General features: G+C 46.5%; 1 protein-coding gene across 1 annotated transcript in view; it reads left to right on the top strand.

Moving 5' to 3' along the window:
* LOC106594971 (NUAK family SNF1-like kinase 1) overlaps positions 1-22296 on the top strand; it is a 42107-nt gene that overhangs the window by 3807 nt on the left and 16004 nt on the right. The window lies entirely within an intron of this gene.

Raw genomic sequence — 22296 nt, 5'->3', positions numbered from 1 at the left:
CCAGTAGCATCTCTCCAGCTGGGTTAGTCTGGTGTATACATCACAATAAACCCCCAGTAGCATCTCTCCAGCTGGGTTAGTCTGGTGTATACATCACAATAAACCCCCAGTAGCATCTCTCCTATCCTGCTGGGTTAGTCTGGTGTATACATCACAATTAACCCCCAATAACATCTCTCCAGCTGGGTTAGTCTGGTGTGTACATCACAATAACCCCCCCAGTAGCATCTCTCGTCTCCAGCTTGGTTAGTCTGGTGTATACATCACAATAAACACCCAGTAGCATCTCTCCTCTCCAGCTGGGTTAGTCTGGTGTATACATCACAATAAACCCCCAGTAGCATCTCTCCAGCTGGGTTAGTCTGGTGTATACATCACAATAAACCCCCAGTAGCATCTCTCCAGCTGGGTTAGTCTGGTGTGTACATCACAATAACCCCCCCAGTAGCATCTCTCGTCTCCAGCTTGGTTAGTCTGGTGTATACATCACAATAAACACCCAGTAGCATCTCTCCTATCCTGCTGGGTTAGTCTGGTGTATACATCACAATTAACCCCCAATAACATCTCTCCAGCTGGGTTAGTCTGGTGTGTACATCACAATAAACCCCCAGTAGCATCTCTCCTCTCCAGCTGGGTTAGTCTGGTGTATACATCACAATAAACCCCCAGTAGCATCTCTCCAGCTGGGTTAGTCTGGTGTATACATCACAATTAACCCCCAGTAGCATCTCTCCAGCTGGGTTAGTCTGGTGTATTCATCACAATTAACCCCCAGTAGCATCTCTCCAGCTGGCTTAGTCTGGTGTGTACATCACAATAAACCCCCAGTAGCATCTCTCCAGCTGGGTTAGTCTGGTGTATACATCACAATAAACCCCCAATAACATCTCTCCAGCTGGGTTAGTCTGGTGTGTACATCACAATAAACCCCCAGTAGCATCTCTCCTCTCCAGCTGGGTTAGTCTGGTGTATACATCACAATAAACCCCCAGTAGCATCTCTCCAGCTGGGTTAGTCTGGTGTATACATCACAATAAACCCCCAGTAGCATCTCTCCAGCTGGGTTAGTCTGGTGTATACATCACAATTAACCCCCAGTAGCATCTCTCCAGCTGGGTTAGTCTGGTGTGTACATCACAATAACCCCCCCAGTAGCATCTCTCCTGTCCAGCTGGGTTAGTCTGGTGTATACATCACAATAAACCCCCAGTAGCATCTCTCCTCTCCAGCTGGATTAGTCTGGTGTGTAAATCACAATAAACCCCCAGTAGCATCTCTACTCTCCAGCTGGGTTAGTCTGGTATGTACATGAAAATAAACCCCCAGTTGCATCTCTCCTCTCCAGTTGGGTTAGTCTGGTGTATACATCACAATAAACCCCCCAGTAGCATCTCTCCTCCCAGCTGGGTTAGTCTGGTGTATACATCACAATAAACCCCCAGTAGCATCTCTCCCAGCTGGGTTAGTCTGGTGTATACATCACAATTAACCCCCAGTAGCATCTCTCCTCTCAGCTGGGTTAGTCTGGTGTGTAAATCACAATAAACCCCCAGTAGCATCTCTACTCTCCAGCTGGGTTAGTCTGGTATGTACATGAAAATAAACCCCCAGTTGCATCTCTCCTCTCCAGTTGGGTTAGTCTGGTGTATACATCACAATAACCCCCCCCCCAGTAGCATCTCTCCAGCAGGGTTAGTCTGGTGTATACATCACAATAAACCCCCAGTAGCATCTCTCCAGCTGGGTTAGTCTGGTGTGTACATCACAATAACCCCCCCAGTAGCATCTCTCCAGCTGGGTTAGTCTGGTGTATACATCACAATAAACCCCCCCAGTAGCATCTGTCCAGCAGGGTTAGTCTGGTGTATACATCACAATAAACCCGCAGTAGCATCTCTCCAGCTGGGTTAGTCTGGTCTATACATCACAATAAACCCCCAGTAGCATCTCTCCTCTCCAGCTGAGCTAGTCTGGTGTGTACATCACAATAAACCCCCAGTAGCATCTCTCATCTCCAGCTGGGTTAATCTGGTGTATACATCACAATAAACCCCCAGTAGCATCTCTCCTCTCCAGCTGGCTATTCTGGTGTATACATCACAATAAACCCCCAGTAGCATCTCTCCTCTCCAGCTGGGTTAGTCTGGTGTATACATCACAATTAACCCCCAATAACATCTCTCCAGCTGGGTTAGTCTGGTGTGTACATCACAATAAACCCCCAGTAGCATCTCTCCTCTCCAGCTGGGTTAGTCTGGTGTGTACATCACAATAAACCCCCAGTAGCATCTCTCCAGCTGGGTTAGTCTGGTGTATACATCACAATTAACCCCCAGTAGCATCTCTCCAGCTGGGTTAGTCTGGTGTATTCATCACAATTAACCCCCAGTAGCATCTCTCCAGCTGGGTTAGTCTGGTGTGTACATCACAATAACCCCCCCAGTAGCATCTCTCCTCTCCAGCAGGGTTTGTCTGGTGTATACATCACAATAAACCCCCCCAGTAGCATCTCTCCAGCAGGGTTAGTCTGGTGTATACATCACAATAAACCCCCAGTAGCATCTCTCCAGCTGGGTTAGTCTGGTGTATACATCACAATAACCCCCCCCAGTAGCATCTCTCCTCTCCAGCTGGGTTAGTCTGGTGTATACATCACAATAAACCCCCCAGTAGCATCTCTCCAGCTGGGTTAGTCTGGTGTATACATCACAATAGACCCCCAGTAGCATCTCTCCAGCTGGGTTAGTCTGGTGTATACATCACAATAAACCCCCAGTAGCATCTCTCCAGCTGGGTTAGTCTGGTGTATACATCACAATTAACCCCCAGTAGCATCTCTCCAGCTGGGTTAGTCTGGTGTGTACATCACAATAACCCCCCCAGTAGCATCTCTCCTCTCCAGCTGGGTTAGTCTGGTGTATACATCACAATAACCCCCCCAGTAGCATCTCTCCAGCAGGGTTAGTCTGGTGTATACATCACAATAAACCCCCAGTAGCATCTCTCCAGCTGGGTTAGTCTGGTGTGTACATCACAATAACCCCCCCAGTAGCATCTCTCCTCTCCAGCTGGGTTAGTCTGGTGTATACATCACAATAAACCCCCCCAGTTGCATCTCTCCAGCTGGGTTAGTCTGGTCTATACATCACAATAAACCCCCCCAGTAGCATCTCTCCTCTCCAGCTGGGTTAGTCTGGTGTATACATCACAATAAACCCCCAGTAGCATCTCTCCTCTCCAGCTGAGCTATTCTGGTGTGTACATCACAATAAACCCCCAGTAGCATCTCTCCTCTCCAGCTGGGTTAGTCTGGTGTATACATCACAATAAACCCCCAGTAGCATCTCTCCTCTCCAGCTGGGCAAGTCTGGTGTATACATCACAATAAACCCCCAGTAGCATCTCTCCTCTCCAGCTGGGTTATTCTGGTGTATACATCACAATAAACCCCCAGTAGCATCTCTCCTCTCCAGCTGGATTAGTCTGGTTTGTACATCACAATAAACCCCCAGTAGCATCTCTACTCTCCAGCTGGGTTAGTCTGGTATGTACATCACAATTAACCCCCAGTAGCATCTCTCCTCTCCAGCTGGGCTAGTCTGGTGTGTACATCACAATAAACCCCCCAGTAGCATCTCTCCTCTCCAGCTGGGTTAGTCTGGTGTATACATCACAATAAACCCCCAGTAGCATCTCTCCTCTCCAGCTGGGCTAGTCTGGTGTGTACATCACAATAAACCCCCCAGTAGCATCTCTCCTCTCCAGCTGGGTTAGTCTGGTGTATACATCACAATAAACCCCCAGTAGCATCTCTACTCTCCAGCTGGGCTAGTCTGGTGTGTACATGACAATAAACCCCCAGTAGCATCTCTCCTCTCCAGCTGGGTTAGTCTGGTGTATACATCACAATAAACCCCCAGTAGCATCTCTACTCTCCAGCTGGGCTAGTCTGGTGTGTACATGACAATAAACCCCCAGTAGCATCTCTCCTCTCCAGCTGGGTTAGTCAAGTGTATACATCACAATAAACCCCCAGTAACATCTCTCCAGCTGGGTTAGTCTGGTGTATACATCACAATAGACCCCCAGTAGCATCTCTCCAGCTGGGTTAGTCTGGTGTATACATCGCAATTAACCCCCAGTAGCATCTCTCCAGCTGGGTTAGTCTGGTGTATACATCACAATTAACCCCCAGTAGCATCTCTCCAGCTGGGTTAGTCTGGTGTGTACATCACAATAAACCCCCAGTAGCATCTCTCCTCTCCAGCTGGGTTAGTCTGGTGTATACATCACAATAAACCCCCAGTAGCATCTCTCCAGCTTGGTTAGTCTGGTGTATACATCAAAATTAACCCCCAGTAGAATCTCTCCAGCTGGGTTAGTCTGGTGTATACATCACAATTAAACCCCCAGTAGCATCTCTCCTCTCGAGCTTGGGTTAGTCTGGTGTATACATCACAATAAACCCCCCAGTAGCATCTCTCCTCTCCAGCTGGGTTAGTCTGGTGTGTACATCACAATAAACCCCCAGTAGCATCTCTCCTCTCCAGCTGGGGTAGTCTGGTGTATACATCACAATTAACCCCCAGTAGCATCTCTCCAGCTTGGTTAGTCTGCTGTATACATCACAATAAACCCCCAGTAGCATCTCTCCTTAGCTGGGTTAGTCTGGTGTATACATCACAATAAACCCCCAGTAGCATCTCTCCAGCTTGGGTTAGTCTGGTGTATACATCACAATAAACCCCCCAGTAGCATCTCTCCAGCTTGGTTAGTCTGGTGTATACATCACAATAAACCCCCAGTAGCATCTCTCCAGCTGGGTTAGTCTGGTGTGTACATCACAATAAACCCCCATTAGCATCTCTCCTCTCCAGCTGGGCTAGTCTTGTGTGTACATCACAATAAACCCCCAGTAGCATCTCTCCAGCTTGGGTTAGTCTGGTGTATACATCACAATAAATCCCCCAGTAGCATCTCTCCAGCTGGGTTAGTCTGGTGTGTACATCACAATAAACCCCCCAGTAGCATCTCTCCAGCTGGGTTAGTCTGGTGTATACATCACAATAAACCCCCAGTAGCATCTCTCCTTCAGCTGGGTTAGTCTGGTGTATACATCACAATAACCCCCCAGTAGCATCTCTCCCCAGCTGGGTTAGTCTGGTGTGTACATCACAATAACCCCCCAGTAGCATCTCTCCAGCTGGGTTAGTCTGGTGTGTACATCACAATAAACCCCCAGTAGCATCTCTCTCTCCAGCTGGGTTAGTCTGGTGTATACATCACAATAAACCCCCAGTAGCATCTCTCCTCTCCAGCTGGGTTAGTCTGGTGTATACATCACAATAAACCCCCAGTAGCATCTTCTTCTCCAGCTGGGTTAGTCTGGTGTGTACATCACATATAAACCCCCAGTAGCATCTCTCCTCTCCAGCAGGGTTAGTCTGGTGTATACATCACAATAACCCCCCCCAGTAGCATCTCTCCAGCAGGGTTAGTCTGGTGTATACATCACAATAAACCCCCAGTAGCATCTCTCCAGCTGGGTTAGTCTGGTGTGTACATCACAATAACCCCCCCAGTAGCATCTCTCCTCTCCAGCTGGGTTAGTCTGGTGTATACATCACAATAAACCCCCCCAGTAGCATCTGTCCAGCAGGGTTAGTCTGGTGTATACATCACAATAAACCCCCAGTAGCATCTCTCCAGCTGGGTTAGTCTGGTCTATACATCACAATAAACCCCCAGTAGCATCTCTCCTCTCCAGCTGAGCTATTCTGGTGTGTACATCACAATAAACCCCCAGTAGCATCTCTCCTCTCCAGCTGGGTTAATCTGGTGTATACATCACAATAAACCCCCAGTAGCATCTCTCCTCTCCAGCTGGGCAAGTCTGGTGTATACATCACAATAAACCCCCAGTAGCATCTCTCCTCTCCAGCTGGGTTATTCTGGTGTATACATCACAATAAACCCCCAGTAGCATCTCTCCTCTCCAGCTGGATTAGTCTGGTGTGTACATCACAATAAACCCCCAGTAGCATCTCTACTCTCCAGCTGGGTTAGTCTGGTATGTACATCACAATTAACCCCCAGTAGCATCTCTCCTCTCCAGCTGGGCTAGTCTGGTGTGTACATGAAAATAAACCCCCAGTAGCATCTCTCCTCTCCAGCTGGGTTAGTCTGGTGTATACATCACAATAAACCCCCAGTAGCATCTCTCCTCTCCAGCTGGGCTAGTCTGGTGTGTACATCACAATAAACCCCCAGTAGCATCTCTCCTCTCCAGCTGGGTTAGTCTGGTGTATACATCACAATAAACCCCCAGTAGCATCTCTACTCTCCAGCTGGGCTAGTCTGGTGTGTACATGACAATAAACCCCCAGTAGCATCTCTCCTCTCCAGCTGGGTTAGTCTGGTGTATACATCACAATAAACCCCCAGTAGCATCTCTCCAGCTGGGCTAGTCTGGTGTGTACATCACAATAAACCCCCAGTAGCATCTCTCCTCTCCAGCTGGGTTAGTCTGGTGTATACATCACAATAAACCCCCAGTAGCATCTCTCCAGCTGGGTTAGTCTGGTGTGTACATCACAATAAACCCCCAGTAGCATCTCTCCTTCAGCTGGGTTAGTCTGATGTATACATCACAATAAACCCCCAGTAGCATCTCTCCAGCTGGGTTAGTCTGGTGTATACATCACAATTAACCCCCAGTAGCATCTCTCCAGCTGGGTTAGTCTGGTGTGTACATCACAATAAACCCCCAGTAGCATCTCTCCTCTCCAGCTGGGTTAGTCTGGTGTATACATCACAATAAACCCCCAGTAGCATCTCTCCAGCTTGGTTAGTCTGGTGTATACATCAAAATTAACCCCCAGTAGAATCTCTCCAGCTGGGTTAGTCTGGTGTATACATCACAATTAACACCCAGTAGCGTCTCTCCTCTCGAGCTTGGTTAGTCTGGTGTATACATCACAATAAACCCCCAGTAGCATCTCTCCTCTCCAGCTGGGTTAGTCTGGTGTGTACATCACAATAAACCCCCAGTAGCATCTCTCCTCTCCAGCTGGGGTAGTCTGGTGTATACATCACAATTAACCCCCAGTAGCATCTCTCCAGCTTGGTTAGTCTGCTGTATACATCACAATAAACCCCCAGTAGCATCTCTCCCAGCTGGGTTAGTCTGGTGTATACATCACAATAAACCCCCAGTAGCATCTCTCCAGCTTGGTTAGTCTGGTGTACACATCACAATAAACCCCCAGTAGCATCTCTCCTTAGCTTGGTTAGTCTGGTGTATACATCACAATAAACCCCCAGTAGCATCTCTCCAGCTGGGTTAGTCTGGTGTGTACATCACAATGAACCCCCATTAGCATCTCTCCTCTCCAGCTGGGCTAGTCTTGTGTGTACATCACAATAAACCCCCAGTAGCATCTCTCCAGCTGGGTTAGTCTGGTGTATACATCACAATAAACCCCCAGTAGCATCTCTCCAGCTGGGTTAGTCTGGTGTGTACATCACAATAAACCCCCCAGTAGCATCTCTCCAGCTGGGTTAGTCTGGTGTATACATCACAATAAACCCCCCAGTAGCATCTCTCCTCTCCAGCTGGGTTAGTCTGGTGTATACATCACAATAACCCCCCAGTAGCATCTCTCCAGCTGGGTTAGTCTGGTGTGTACATCACAATAACCCCCCAGTAGCATCTCTCCAGCTGGGTTAGTCTGGTGTGTACATCACAATAAACCCCCAGTAGCATCTCTCCAGCTGGGTTAGTCTGGTGTATACATCACAATAAACCCCCAGTAGCATCTCTCCTCTCCAGCTGGGTTAGTCTGGTGTATACATCACAATAAACCCCCAGTAGCATCTATCTTCTCCAGCTGGGTTAGTCTGGTGTGTACATCACATATAAACCCCCAGTAGCATCTCTCCTCTCCAGCTGGGTTAGTCTGGTGTATACATCACAATAAACCCCCAGTAGCATCTCTCCTCTCCAGCTGGGCTAGTCTGGTGTATACATCACAATAAACCCCCAGTAGCATCTCTCGTCTCCAGCTGGGTTAGTCTGGTCTATACATCACAATAAACCCCCCAGTAGCATCTCTCCTATCCAGCTGGGCTAGTCTGGTGTATACATCACAATAAACCCCCAGTAGCATCTCTCCTCTCCAGCTGGGTTAGTCTGGTGTATACATCACAATAAACCCCCAGTAGCATCTCTCCTCTCCAGCTGGGCTAGTCTGGTGTATACATCACAATAAACCCCCAGTAGCATCTCTCGTCTCCAGCTGGGTTAGTCTGGTCTATACATCACAATAAACCCCCAGTAGCATCTCTCCTCTCCAGCTGGGCTAGTCTGGTGTATACATCACAATTAACCCCCAGTAGCATCTCTCCAGCTTGGTTAGTCTGCTGTATACATCACAATAAACCCCCAGTAGCATCTCTCCAGCTGGGTTAGTCTGGTGTATACATCACAATTAACCCCCAGTAGCATCTCTCCAGCTGGGTTAGTCTGGTGTATACATCACAATAAACCCCCAGTAGCATCTCTCCAGCTGGGTTAGTCTGGTGTGTACATCACAATAACCCCCCAGTAGCATCTCTCCTCTCCAGCTGGGTTAGTCTGGTGTATACATCACAATAAACCCCCAGTAGCATCTCTCCAGCTTGGTTAGTCTGGTGTATACATCAAAATTAACCCCCAGTAGAATCTCTCCAGCTGGGTTAGTCTGGTGTATACATCACAATTAACACCCAGTAGCATCTCTCCTCTCCAGCTGGGTTAGTCTGGTGTATACATCACAATAAACCCCCAGTAGCATCTCTCCTCTCCAGCTGGGTTAGTCTGGTGTGTACATCACAATAAACCCCCAGTAGCATCTCTCCTCTCCAGCTGGGGTAGTCTGGTGTATACATCACAATTAACCCCCAGTAGCATCTCTCCAGCTTGGTTAGTCTGCTGTATACATCACAATAAACCCCCAGTAGCATCTCTCCAGCTGGGTTAGTCTGGTGTATACATCACAATAAACCCCCAGTAGCATCTCTCCAGCTTGGTTAGTCTGGTGTATACATCACAATAAACCCCCAGTAGTATCTCTCCAGCTTGGTTAGTCTGGTGTATACATCACAATAAACCCCCAGTAGCATCTCTCCAGCTGGGTTAGTCTGGTGTGTACATCACAATGAACCCCCATTAGCATCTCTCCTCTCCAGCTGGGCTAGTCTTGTGTGTACATCACAATAAACCCCCAGTAGCATCTCTCCAGCTTGGTTAGTCTGGTGTATACATCACAATAAACCCCCAGTAGCATCTCTCCAGCTGGGTTAGTCTGGTGTGTACATCACAATAAACCCCCCAGTAGCATCTCTCCCAGCTGGGTTAGTCTGGTGTATACATCACAATAAACCCCCAGTAGCATCTCTCCTCTCCAGCTGGGTTAGTCTGGTGTATACATCACAATAACCCCCCAGTAGCATCTCTCCAGCTGGGTTAGTCTGGTGTGTACATCACAATAACCCCCCAGTAGCATCTCTCCAGCTGGGTTAGTCTGGTGTGTACATCACAATAAACCCCCAGTAGCATCTCTCCAGCTGGGTTAGTCTGGTGTATACATCACAATAAACCCCCCAGTAGCATCTATCTTCTCCAGCTGGGTTAGTCTGGTGTGTACATCACATATAAACCCCCAGTAGCATCTCTCCTCTCCAGCTGGGTTAGTCTGGTGTATACATCACAATAAACCCCCAGTAGCATCTCTCCTCTCCAGCTGGGCTAGTCTGGTGTATACATCACAATAAACCCCCAGTAGCATCTCTCGTCTCCAGCTGGGTTAGTCTGGTCTATACATCACAATGAACCCCCAGTAGCATCTCTCCTCTCCAGCTGGGCTAGTCTGGTGTATACATCACAATTAACCCCCCAGTAGCATCTCTCCTCTCCAGCTGGGTTAGTCTGGTGTATACATCACAATAAACCCCCAGTAGCATCTCTCCTCTCCAGCTGGGTTAGTCTGGTGTATACATCACAATAAACCCCCAGTAGCATCTCTCCTCTCCAGCTGGGTTAGTCTGGTGTATACATCACAATAAACCCCCAGTAGCATCTCTCCTCTCCAGCTGGGCTTAGTCTGGTGTATACATCACAATAAACCCCCAGTAGCATCTCTCCAGCTGGGTTAGTCTGCTGTATACATCACAATAAACCCCCAGTAGCATCTCTCCAGCTGGGTTAGTCTGGTGTATACATCACAATTAACCCCCAGTAGCATCTCTCCAGCTGGGTTAGTCTGGTGTATACATCACAATAAACCCCCAGTAGCATCTCTCCAGCTGGGTTAGTCTGGTGTGTACATCACAATAACCCCCCAGTAGCATCTCTCCTCTCCAGCTGGGTTAGTCTGGTGTATACATCACAATAAACCCCCAGTAGCATCTCTCCAGCTTGGTTAGTCTGGTGTATACATCAAAATTAACCCCCAGTAGAATCTCTCCAGCTGGGTTAGTCTGGTGTATACATCACAATTAACACCCAGTAGCGTCTCTCCTCTCGAGCTTGGTTAGTCTGGTGTATACATCACAATAAACCCCCAGTAGCATCTCTCCTCTCCAGCTGGGTTAGTCTGGTGTGTACATCACAATAAACCCCCAGTAGCATCTCTCCTCTCCAGCTGGGGTAGTCTGGTGTATACATCACAATTAACCCCCAGTAGCATCTCTCCAGCTTGGTTAGTCTGCTGTATACATCACAATAAACCCCCAGTAGCATCTCTCCAGCTGGGTTAGTCTGGTGTATACATCACAATAAACCCCCAGTAGCATCTCTCCAGCTTGGTTAGTCTGGTGTATACATCACAATAAACCCCCAGTAGTATCTCTCCAGCTTGGTTAGTCTGGTGTATACATCACAATAAACCCCCAGTAGCATCTCTCCAGCTGGGTTAGTCTGGTGTGTACATCACAATGAACCCCCATTAGCATCTCTCCTCTCCAGCTGGGCTAGTCTTGTGTGTACATCACAATAAACCCCCAGTAGCATCTCTCCAGCTTGGTTAGTCTGGTGTATACATCACAATAAACCCCCAGTAGCATCTCTCCAGCTGGGTTAGTCTGGTGTGTACATCACAATAAACCCCCCAGTAGCATCTCTCCAGCTGGGTTAGTCTGGTGTATACATCATAATAAACCCCCAGTAGCATCTCTCCTCTCCAGCTGGGTTAGGCTGGTGTATACATCACAATAACCCCCCAGTAGCATCTCTCCAGCTGGGTTAGTCTGGTGTGTACATCACAATAACCCCCAGTAGCATCTCTCCTTAGCTGGGTTAGTCTGGTGTATACATCACAATAAACCCCCAGTAGCATCTCTCCAGCTGGGTTAGTCTGGTGTATACATCACAATAAACCCCCAGTAGCATCTCTCCTCTCCAGCTGGGTTAGTCTGGTGTATACATCACAATAAACCCCCAGTAGCATCTCTCCTCTCCAGCTGGGTTAGTCTGGTGTGTACATCACATATAAACCCCCAGTAGCATCTCTCCTCTCCAGCTGGGTTAGTCTGGTGTATACATCACAATAAACCCCCAGTAGCATCTCTCCTCTCCAGCTGGGCTAGTCTGGTGTATACATCACAATAAACCCCCCAGTAGCATCTCTCGTCTCCAGCTGGGTTAGTCTGGTCTATACATCACAATAAACCCCCAGTAGCATCTCTCCTCTCCAGCTGGGCTAGTCTGGTGTATACATCACAATTAACCCCCAGTAGCATCTCTCCTCTCCAGCTGGGTTAGTCTGGTGTATACATCACAATAAACCCCCAGTAGCATCTCTCCTCTCCAGCTGGGCTAGTCTGGTGTATACATCACAATAAACCCCCAGTAGCATCTCTCGTCTCCAGCTGGGTTAGTCTGGTGTATACATCACAATAAACCCCCAGTAGCATCTCTCCTCTCCAGCTGGGCTAGTCTGGTGTATACATCACAATTAACCCCCAGTAGCATCTCTCCAGCTTGGTTAGTCTGCTGTATACATCACAATAAACCCCCAGTAGCATCTCTCCAGCTGGGTTAGTCTGGTGTATACATCACAATTAACCCCCAGTAGCATCTCTCCAGCTGGGTTAGTCTGGTGTATACATCACAATAAACCCCCAGTAGCATCTCTCCAGCTGGGTTAGTCTGGTGTGTACATCACAATAACCCCCCAGTAGCATCTCTCCTCTCCAGCTGGGTTAGTCTGGTGTATACATCACAATAAACCCCCAGTAGCATCTCTCCAGCTGGGTTAGTCTGGTGTATACATCACAATAAACCCCCAGTAGCATCTCTCCAGCTTGGTTAGTCTGGTGTATACATCACAATAAACCCCCAGTAGTATCTCTCCAGCTTGGTTAGTCTGGTGTATACATCACAATAAACCCCCAGTAGCATCTCTCCAGCTGGGTTAGTCTGGTGTGTACATCACAATGAACCCCCATTAGCATCTCTCCTCTCCAGCTGGGCTAGTCTTGTGTGTACATCACAATAAACCCCCAGTAGCATCTCTCCAGCTTGGTTAGTCTGGTGTATACATCACAATAAACCCCCAGTAGCATCTCTCCAGCTGGGTTAGTCTGGTGTGTACATCACAATAAACCCCCCAGTAGCATCTCTCCAGCTGGGTTAGTCTGGTGTATACATCACAATAAACCCCCAGTAGCATCTCTCCTCTCCAGCTGGGTTAGTCTGGTGTATACATCACAATAACCCCCCAGTAGCATCTCTCCAGCTGGGTTAGTCTGGTGTGTACATCACAATAACCCCCCAGTAGCATCTCTCCAGCTGGGTTAGTCTGGTGTGTACATCACAATAAACCCCCAGTAGCATCTCTCCAGCTGGGTTAGTCTGGTGTATACATCACAATAAACCCCCAGTAGCATCTCTCCTCTCCAGCTGGGTTAGTCTGGTGTATACATCACAATAAACCCCCAGTAGCATCTTCTTCTCCAGCTGGGTTAGTCTGGTGTGTACATCACAATAAACCCCCAGTAGCATCTCTCCTCTCCAGCTGGGTTAGTCTGGTGTATACATCACAATAAACCCCCCAGTAGCATCTCTCTCTCAGCTGGGCTAGTCTGGTGTATACATCACAATAAACCCCCAGTAGCATCTCTCCTCTCCAGCTGGGTTAGTCTGGTGTATACATCACAATAAACCCCCAGTAGCATCTCTCCCTCCAGCTGGGTTAGTCTGGTGTATACATCACAATAAACCCCCCAGTAGCATCTCTCCCCAGCTGGGTTAGTCTGGTGTATACATCACAATAAACCCCCCAGTAGCATCTCTCCAGCTGGGTTAGTCTGGTGTATACATCACAATAAACCCCCCAGTAGCATCTCTCCTCTCCAGCTGGGTTAGTCTGGTGTATACATCACAATAAACCCCCAGTAGCATCTCTCCCAGCTGGGTTAGTCTGGTGTGTACATCACAATAAACCCCCAGTAGCATCCCTCTCCAGCTGGGTTAGTCTGGTGTGTACATCACAATAAACCCCCAGTAGCATCTCTCCCAGCTGGGTTAGTCTGGTGTATACATCACAATAAACCCCCAGTAGCATCTCTCCTCTCCAGCTGGGTTAGTCTGGTGTATACATCACAATAAACCCCCAGTAGCATCTATCTTCTCCAGCTGGGTTAGTCTGGTGTGTACATCACATATAAACCCCCAGTAGCATCTCTCCTCTCCAGCTGGGTTAGTCTGGTGTATACATCACAATAAACCCCCAGTAGCATCTCTCCTCTCCAGCTGGGCTAGTCTGGTGTATACATCACAATAAACCCCCAGTAGCATCTCTCGTCTCCAGCTGGGTTAGTCTGGTCTATACATCACAATGAACCCCCAGTAGCATCTCTCCTCTCCAGCTGGGCTAGTCTGGTGTATACATCACAATTAACCCCCAGTAGCATCTCTCCTCTCCAGCTGGGTTAGTCTGGTGTATACATCACAATAAACCCCCAGTAGCATCTCTCCTCTCCAGCTGGGCTAGTCTGGTGTATACATCACAATAAACCCCCAGTAGCATCTCTCGTCTCCAGCTGGGTTAGTCTGGTCTATACATCACAATAAACCCCCAGTAGCATCTCTCCTCTCCAGCTGGGCTAGTCTGGTGTATACATCACAATTAACCCCCAGTAGCATCTCTCCAGCTTGGTTAGTCTGCTGTATACATCACAATAAACCCCCCAGTAGCATCTCTCCAGCTGGGTTAGTCTGGTGTATACATCATAATAAACCCCCAGTAGCATCTCTCCTCTCCAGCTGGGTTAGGCTGGTGTATACATCACAATAACCCCCCAGTAGCATCTCTCCAGCTGGGTTAGTCTGGTGTGTACATCACAATAACCCCCCAGTAGCATCTCTCCAGCTGGGTTAGTCTGGTGTGTACATCACAATAAACCCCCAGTAGCATCTCTCCAGCTGGGTTAGTCTGGTGTATACATCACAATAAACCCCCAGTAGCATCTCTCCTCTCCAGCTGGGTTAGTCTGGTGTATACATCACAATAAACCCCCAGTAGCATCTATCTTCTCCAGCTGGGTTAGTCTGGTGTGTACATCACATATAAACCCCCAGTAGCATCTCTCCTCTCCAGCTGGGTTAGTCTGGTGTATACATCACAATAAACCCCCAGTAGCATCTCTCCTCTCCAGCTGGGCTAGTCTGGTGTATACATCACAATAAACCCCCAGTAGCATCTCTCGTCTCCAGCTGGGTTAGTCTGGTCTATACATCACAATGAACCCCCAGTAGCATCTCTCCTCTCCAGCTGGGCTAGTCTGGTGTATACATCACAATTAACCCCCAGTAGCATCTCTCCTCTCCAGCTGGGTTAGTCTGGTGTATACATCACAATAAACCCCCAGTAGCATCTCTCCTCTCCAGCTGGGCTAGTCTGGTGTATACATCACAATAAACCCCCAGTAGCATCTCTCGTCTCCAGCTGGGTTAGTCTGGTCTATACATCACAATAAACCCCCAGTAGCATCTCTCCTCTCCAGCTGGGCTAGTCTGGTGTATACATCACAATTAACCCCCAGTAGCATCTCTCCAGCTTGGTTAGTCTGCTGTATACATCACAATAAACCCCCAGTAGCATCTCTCCAGCTGGGTTAGTCTGGTGTATACATCACAATTAACCCCCAGTAGCATCTCTCCAGCTGGGTTAGTCTGGTGTATACATCACAATAAACCCCCAGTAGCATCTCTCCAGCTGGGTTAGTCTGGTGTGTACATCACAATAACCCCCCAGTAGCATCTCTCCTCTCCAGCTTGGTTAGTCTGCTGTGTACATCACAATAAACCCCCAGTAGCATCTCTCCAGCTTGGTTAGTCTGGTGTATACATCACAATAAACCCCCAGTAGCATCTCTCCTCTCCAGCTTGGCTAGTCTGGTGTATACATCACAATAACCTCCCAGTAGCATCTCTCCAGCTGGGTTAGTCTGGTGTGTACATCACAATAACCCCCCAGTAGCATCTCTCCAGCTGGGTTAGCCTGGTGTATACATCATAATAAACCCCCAGTAGCATCTCTCCAGCAGGGTTAGTCTGGTGTATACATCACAATAAACCCCCAGTAGCATCTCTCCTCTCCAGCTGGGCTAGTCTGGTGTGTACATCACAACCTCCCAGTAGCATCTCTCCAGCTGGGTTAGTCTGGTGTATACATCACAATAAACCCCCAGTAGCATCTCTCCTCTTATCATTCTCATCAACCCTTTGTTTAACATTATCTCTAATGACCATGCTGTGAATAGCAACACCTGCTATGGTGAGCCTCCTTTCCACTCCACTGCACTGATGCAGGGCATACCCTTTCCCTAATTTCTTCATCAACCAGTCTGCCTGTAAACCAACACACCTGGTTCCTACCACAGACAAATCCCTGGTCTGTATCTGTGACAGCTCTTCTTCTTCTCTTATAGCTCGAGGCTAAAGAGCACACACACACACATACACACACACATACACACACACACACACACACACACACACACACACACACACACACACACACACACACACACACACACACACACACACACACACACACACACACACACACACACACACACACACACACCACTGAGCCCAGTCGCCAGCTGTTGTATGGCCCAAACGGTGGTTGTGACTAACGATCCATAACCCTGGGCTGGAGGGGTAAGGGTGTGTCCGTCCTGTCTACCCAGCTGTACAGTAGGCAGGGATCACCATTCACTATCACCACAATAGACTATTCATGAGTTCAGAAATGCGTCCCAAATGGCACCCTTTGGTCCAAAGTAGTGCACTATGTAGGGAATAGGGTGCCATTTGGGACGTAAACTAGATTTGGACTGTAGTTAAGGAAGGACTTAGAACCTATTCAATATAGTTCTGTTCTCTGTATTACCTTTAACAACTTATAATACGCAACTGTAACCACATTCTACGCTCCGTCGATAACCCATTTAAAAAAAACCCACAACTAATATTTAAGTTGGACACTTAACCATATTACATGATTTGTAACCATAACACATGATTTGTAACCATAACACATGATTTGTAACCATAATACATGATTTGTAACCATAACACATGATTTGTTACTATATTACATGATTTGTAACCATAATACATGATTTGTAACCATAATACATGATTTGTAACCATAACACATGATTTGTTACTATATTACATGATTTGTTACTATATTACATGATTTGTAACCATAACACATGATTTGTAACCATAACACATGATTTGTAACCATAACACATGATTTGTAACCATAACACATGATTTGTAACCATAACACATGATTTGTAACCATAACACATGATTTGTTACTATATTACATGATTTGTAACCATAATACATGATTTGTAACCATAATACATGATTTGTAACCATAACACATGATTTGTTACTATATTACATGATTTGTTACTATATTAGATGATTTGTAACCATAATACATGATTTGTAACCATAACACATGATTTATAACCATAACACATGATTTGTAACCATAACACATGATTTGTTACTATATTACATGATTTGTAACCATAACACATGATTTGTAACCATAATACATGATTTGTAACCATAACACATGATTTGTAACCATAACACATGATTTGTAACCATAACACATGATTTGTAACCATAACACATGATTTGTTAATATATTACATGATTTGTAACCAAAATACATGATTTGTAACCATAACACATGATTTGTTACTATATTACATGATTTGTAACCATAATACTTGATTTGTAACCATAACACATGATTTGTAACCATAACACATGATTTGTAACCATAATACATGATTTGTAACCATAACACATGATTTGTAACCATAATACATGATTTGTAACCATAATACATGATTTGTAACCATAATACATGATTTGTAACCATAACACATGATTTGTTACTATATTACATGATTTGTAACCAAAATACATGATTTGTAACCATAATACATGATTAGTAACCGTAACACATGATTTGTAACCATAATACATGATTTGTAACCATAACACATGATTTATAACCATAACACATGATTTGTAACCATAACACATGATTTGTTACTATATTACATGATTTGTAACCATAACACATGATTTGTAACCATAATACATGATTTGTAACCATAACACATGATTTGTAACCATAACACATGATTTTTTAACCATAACACATGATTTGTTAATATATTACATGATTTGTAACCAAAATACATGATTTGTAACCATAACACATGATTTGTTACTATATTACATGATTTGTAACCATAATACTTGATTTGTAACCATAACACATGATTTGTAACCATAACACATGATTTGTAACCATAATACATGATTTGTAACCATAACACATGATTTGTAACCATAATACATGATTTGTAACCATAATACATGATTTGTAACCATAATACATGATTTGTAACCATAACACATGATTTGTTACTATATTACATGATTTGTAACCAAAATACATGATTTGTAACCATAATACATGATTAGTAACCATAACACATGATTTGTAACCATAATACATGATTTGTAACCATAACACTGTCACGTCCTGACCATAGTAAGATATTATTTTCTATGGTAGAGTAGGTCAGGGCGTGACAGGGGGTGTTTTGTGTTTTTCTATGTTTTCTATGTTTAAGTTCTAGATTTCTATGTTGTTATTTTGGGATGATCTCCAATTAGAGGCAGCTGGTCCTCGTTGTCTCTAATTGGAGATCATATTTAAGTCGTTTTTTTTCCACCTGTGTTTGTGGGCAGTTATTTTATGTTTAGTCTCTGTACCTGACAGAACTGTGATCTGATCGTTTTCCGTTTGTTATTTTGTCTTTAGTGTTTTTGAGTTAATAAATATCATAATGAGCACTCAACACGCTGCGCTTTGGTCCCCTCTCTACGACAGCCGTTACAGAACTGGATCAAGCAGCGTGCTCGGGAGGAGATGGATACCTGGTCTCTGGAGGAAAGGCTAGAGGGGGTAAACTGGACTTGGGGCCAAGTACTGGACTGATATAGAAGCCTGCCGGGGAGGCAGGAGAGGCTACAGAAACCCAAATACATTTTGGGGGGGGGGGCACATGGAGCAGTCGGCGGAGCCGAGGAGCAAACCAGAGCCAATCCGGGAGAAGAGGGAAAATTTGGAGAAGGGAGAAATGAGAGAGTTATTGAGTTGGTGGAGGACGCACAAGTTTTTCCCAAAGGAACGGGTCGTCAGTTTGGTGCCACTTGAGTCAGCTCCCCGTACTCGTCCTGAGAAGTGTGTGGAAGTTCCGGAACAAGTGATACTGGCTATACACACCAGGTCTCCAGTACGTCTCAACAGCCCGGTACGTCCTGTGCCTGCTCCTCGCATTCGCCCTGAAATGCGTGTCACCATTTACATTTACATTTTTAGTCATTTAGCAGACGCTCTTATCCAGAGCGACTTACAGTACATTTCATGCATTTTATTTTATTTTTTTGTACTGGCCCCCCGTGGGAATCGAACCCACAACCCTGGCGTTGCACACACCATGCTGGCGTTGCAAACACCATGCTCTACCAACTGAGCCACAGGGAAGACTAGTCTGGTGCCACATGTCCCGGCTCCACGCAAAAGGCCTTCAGTGCGCCTGCTCAGTCCGGAGCCTCCAGCGACGCTCCCCAGTCCGGAGCCTCCAGCGACGCTCCCCAGTCCGGAGCCTCCAGCGACGCTCCCCAATCAGGAGCCTCCAGCGACGCTCCCCAGCCCGGAGTCTCCAGCGGCGGCCTGCAGCCCGGAGTCTCCAGCGGCGGCCTGCAGTCCGGTTCCTTCGACGACGATCCACGGTCCGGTGGTACTAAAGCAGAGGGATCAACGGGTGGAGCGGGAGTTACGCCCCGAACCGGCTCTGCCTCCTCCTATCCCGGAGGAAAAGGTTTTTTGGACTGCACTAGAGCCGCCATAGATGGGAGTTACCCACCCTACCCTCCCTTTTGTTTTTTGTTGTGTATGTTTAGTGGCATTCGGAGTCTGCACCTTTGGGGGGGTACTGTCACGTCCTGACCATAGTAAGATATTATTTTCTATGGTAGAGTAGGTCAGGGCGTGACAGGGGGTGTTTTGTGTTTTTCTAGGTTTTCTATTTCTGTTTAAGTTCTAAGTTTCTATTTCTATGTTTTTGGGGGGGGGGGGGTGATCTCCAATTAGAGGCAGCTGGTCCTCGTTGTCTCTAATTGGAGGTCATATTTAAGTAGTTTTTTTTCCACCTGTGTTTGTGGGCAGTTATTTTATGTTTAGTCTCTGTACCTGACAGAACTGTGATCTGATCGTTTTCCGTTTGTTATTTTGTCTTTAGTGTTTTTGAGTTAATGAATATCATAATGAGCACTCAACACGCTGCGCGTTGGTCCCCTCTCTACGACAGCCGTTACAAACACATGATTTGTAACCATAACACATGATTTGTAACCATAACACATGATTTGTAACCATAACACATGATTTGTAGACATCCAAGGCACCGTTGTTTTTAAACAATGTTGAGTCTAGAGGCAGACGTCTTAGTAGCCACCTAGCCTCACTTTGTTAGGAAAGTGGAAATCCAATGTACCACATACAGGGCATTACCAATACTAATATCATTCCATATGATGTAATAGTCTTATCAGACGTGTTGCATAATGTTCTGATACTGCTACTGCCAGCCTGCCACTATGTCTTCTGAGAAGGGGGGGATATTTCACTTCACTTGGCTGCGTCCCATATGGCACCCTATTCCTTATATAGTGTACTACGTTTGACTAGCTCTGGTATAAAGTAGTGCACTAAATAGGGAATAGGGTGCCATTTGTGACACATGTTTTGTCAACGGGGCGATAAAAACTCTTCTCCCTAAAAAGGAGTGATGGAGGATATGGTGCCATGAGTGACGCAGGGAATAAGGAAGTACATCTCACTGGAACTTCCTGTCCCTGTCGGCTGACTCATAACCCACTTCCTGTATTCCTAATCCTTTCTATTTTGCCTATTTTGCCTATTAAGCCTTAACCCCCCCCCCACACACACACACACACACACACACACACACACACACACACACACACACACACACACACACACACACACACACACACACACACACACACACACACACACACACACACACACACACACAGAGGCACAACCCATCAATTGAGCCCACTGGTGAACCCCGAAAATGACCTTAAAGCAGTCCCAGAGATAGGGTCTACATAACCACTGTGCTGGGGATATTTCCTGTCCCATTTAACAAGGCTAATGTCATCCCACTGTGTTCATTATGAGTGTGACGTGTGGAACCAGCATGGTCTGTCTGAGATACTGTAGAGCAGTGGTTCCCAACCCCAGTCCTCCACTTCCCTCAACAGTACACATTGTTGTTGTAGTCCTGGACAAAAACCACCTGACACACACACACACACACACACACACACACACACACACACACACACACACACACACACACACACACACACACACACACACACACACACACACACACTGGGCGGTGTAAAATGGAACATGTATTTGTATCTAACCTCATTTAGCATCTGTTGTCTCCAGTGGGCTGGCTGCGTGTCCTTCCATAAACCTAGTTTCTCTCTTCAAGGTTGTGGTAAAACTTCACCATCCATCCTCTCCTCCTCCTCCTCTGAGAGAGAGAGATATTCTTGAGGGTCTTGGCCCAGTTAGAGACACAGCCAGGTTATTTTCCACTACCAGCGGACGGGACACTGCTTATGAGCTTTATTGTGAGACCTAGAACAATCAAAAGTTTATGAGCACATAAGAGTAAAATAGTATTTCTTTCCTCTCGCAGGGGACTGGACAAGTTTTACGACTCTCACAAGACCTGAAACAATAAACATAAGTACAAAAGGGAATTGAGCACACATAAGTGAGAATATACCACAGAGATAAACAATGAAACAGTATTACTGTTACTGTCAATTCATCTCTTCCTATAGCCGCTGTATCTGTGGAGAGCCAAGAGACTGGCAATGGACAATACTACTCTGTTGAAGACCTGAGACCTGAACCATGCTGCCCCTCTGACCTCACTGACCCAGGGCAGGATAATACTCTGTTGAAGACCTGAGACCTGAACCATGCTGCCCCTCTGACCTCACTGACCCAGGGCAGGATAATACTCTGTTGAAGACCTGAGACCTGAACCATGCTGCCCCTCTGACCTCACTGACCCAGGGCAGGATAATACTCTGTTGAAGACCTGAGACCTGAACCATGCTGCCCCTCTGACCTCACTGACACAGGGCAGGATAATACTCTGTTGAAGACCTGAGACCTGAACCATGCTGCCCCTCTGACCTCACTGACCCAGGGCAGGATAATACTCTGTTGAAGACCTGAGACCTGAACCATGCTGCCCCTCTGACCTCACTGACCCAGGGCAGGATAATACTCTGTTGAAGACCTGAGACCTGAACCATGCTGCCCCTCTGACCTCACTGACACAGGGCAGGAGAAGCCAGAGACAGTTCTACTAAACGCTGAGCTGTTGTATTGACCCAGTATTGATCATCTGTTAGTCTCCCGTGACAGACGATAACATTTAAACGTCTGTGAATGTCATCAGGTCCTGTCAAAATACAAGGGTCACTCCAATACAACATGTTCACAGTGGACTCAGATAACTGTGTGTGTGAAGCAATCTGCAGTCACGCTCTAATCAGTGATCACGCTTCTG

This window comes from Salmo salar, chromosome ssa17 (assembly GCF_905237065.1).
Source record: "Salmo salar chromosome ssa17, Ssal_v3.1, whole genome shotgun sequence".
NCBI lineage: Eukaryota > Metazoa > Chordata > Actinopteri > Salmoniformes > Salmonidae > Salmo > Salmo salar.
The sequence above is the reverse complement of the archived record's forward strand: the minus strand, read 5'-3'. Positions and strand labels throughout refer to the sequence as shown.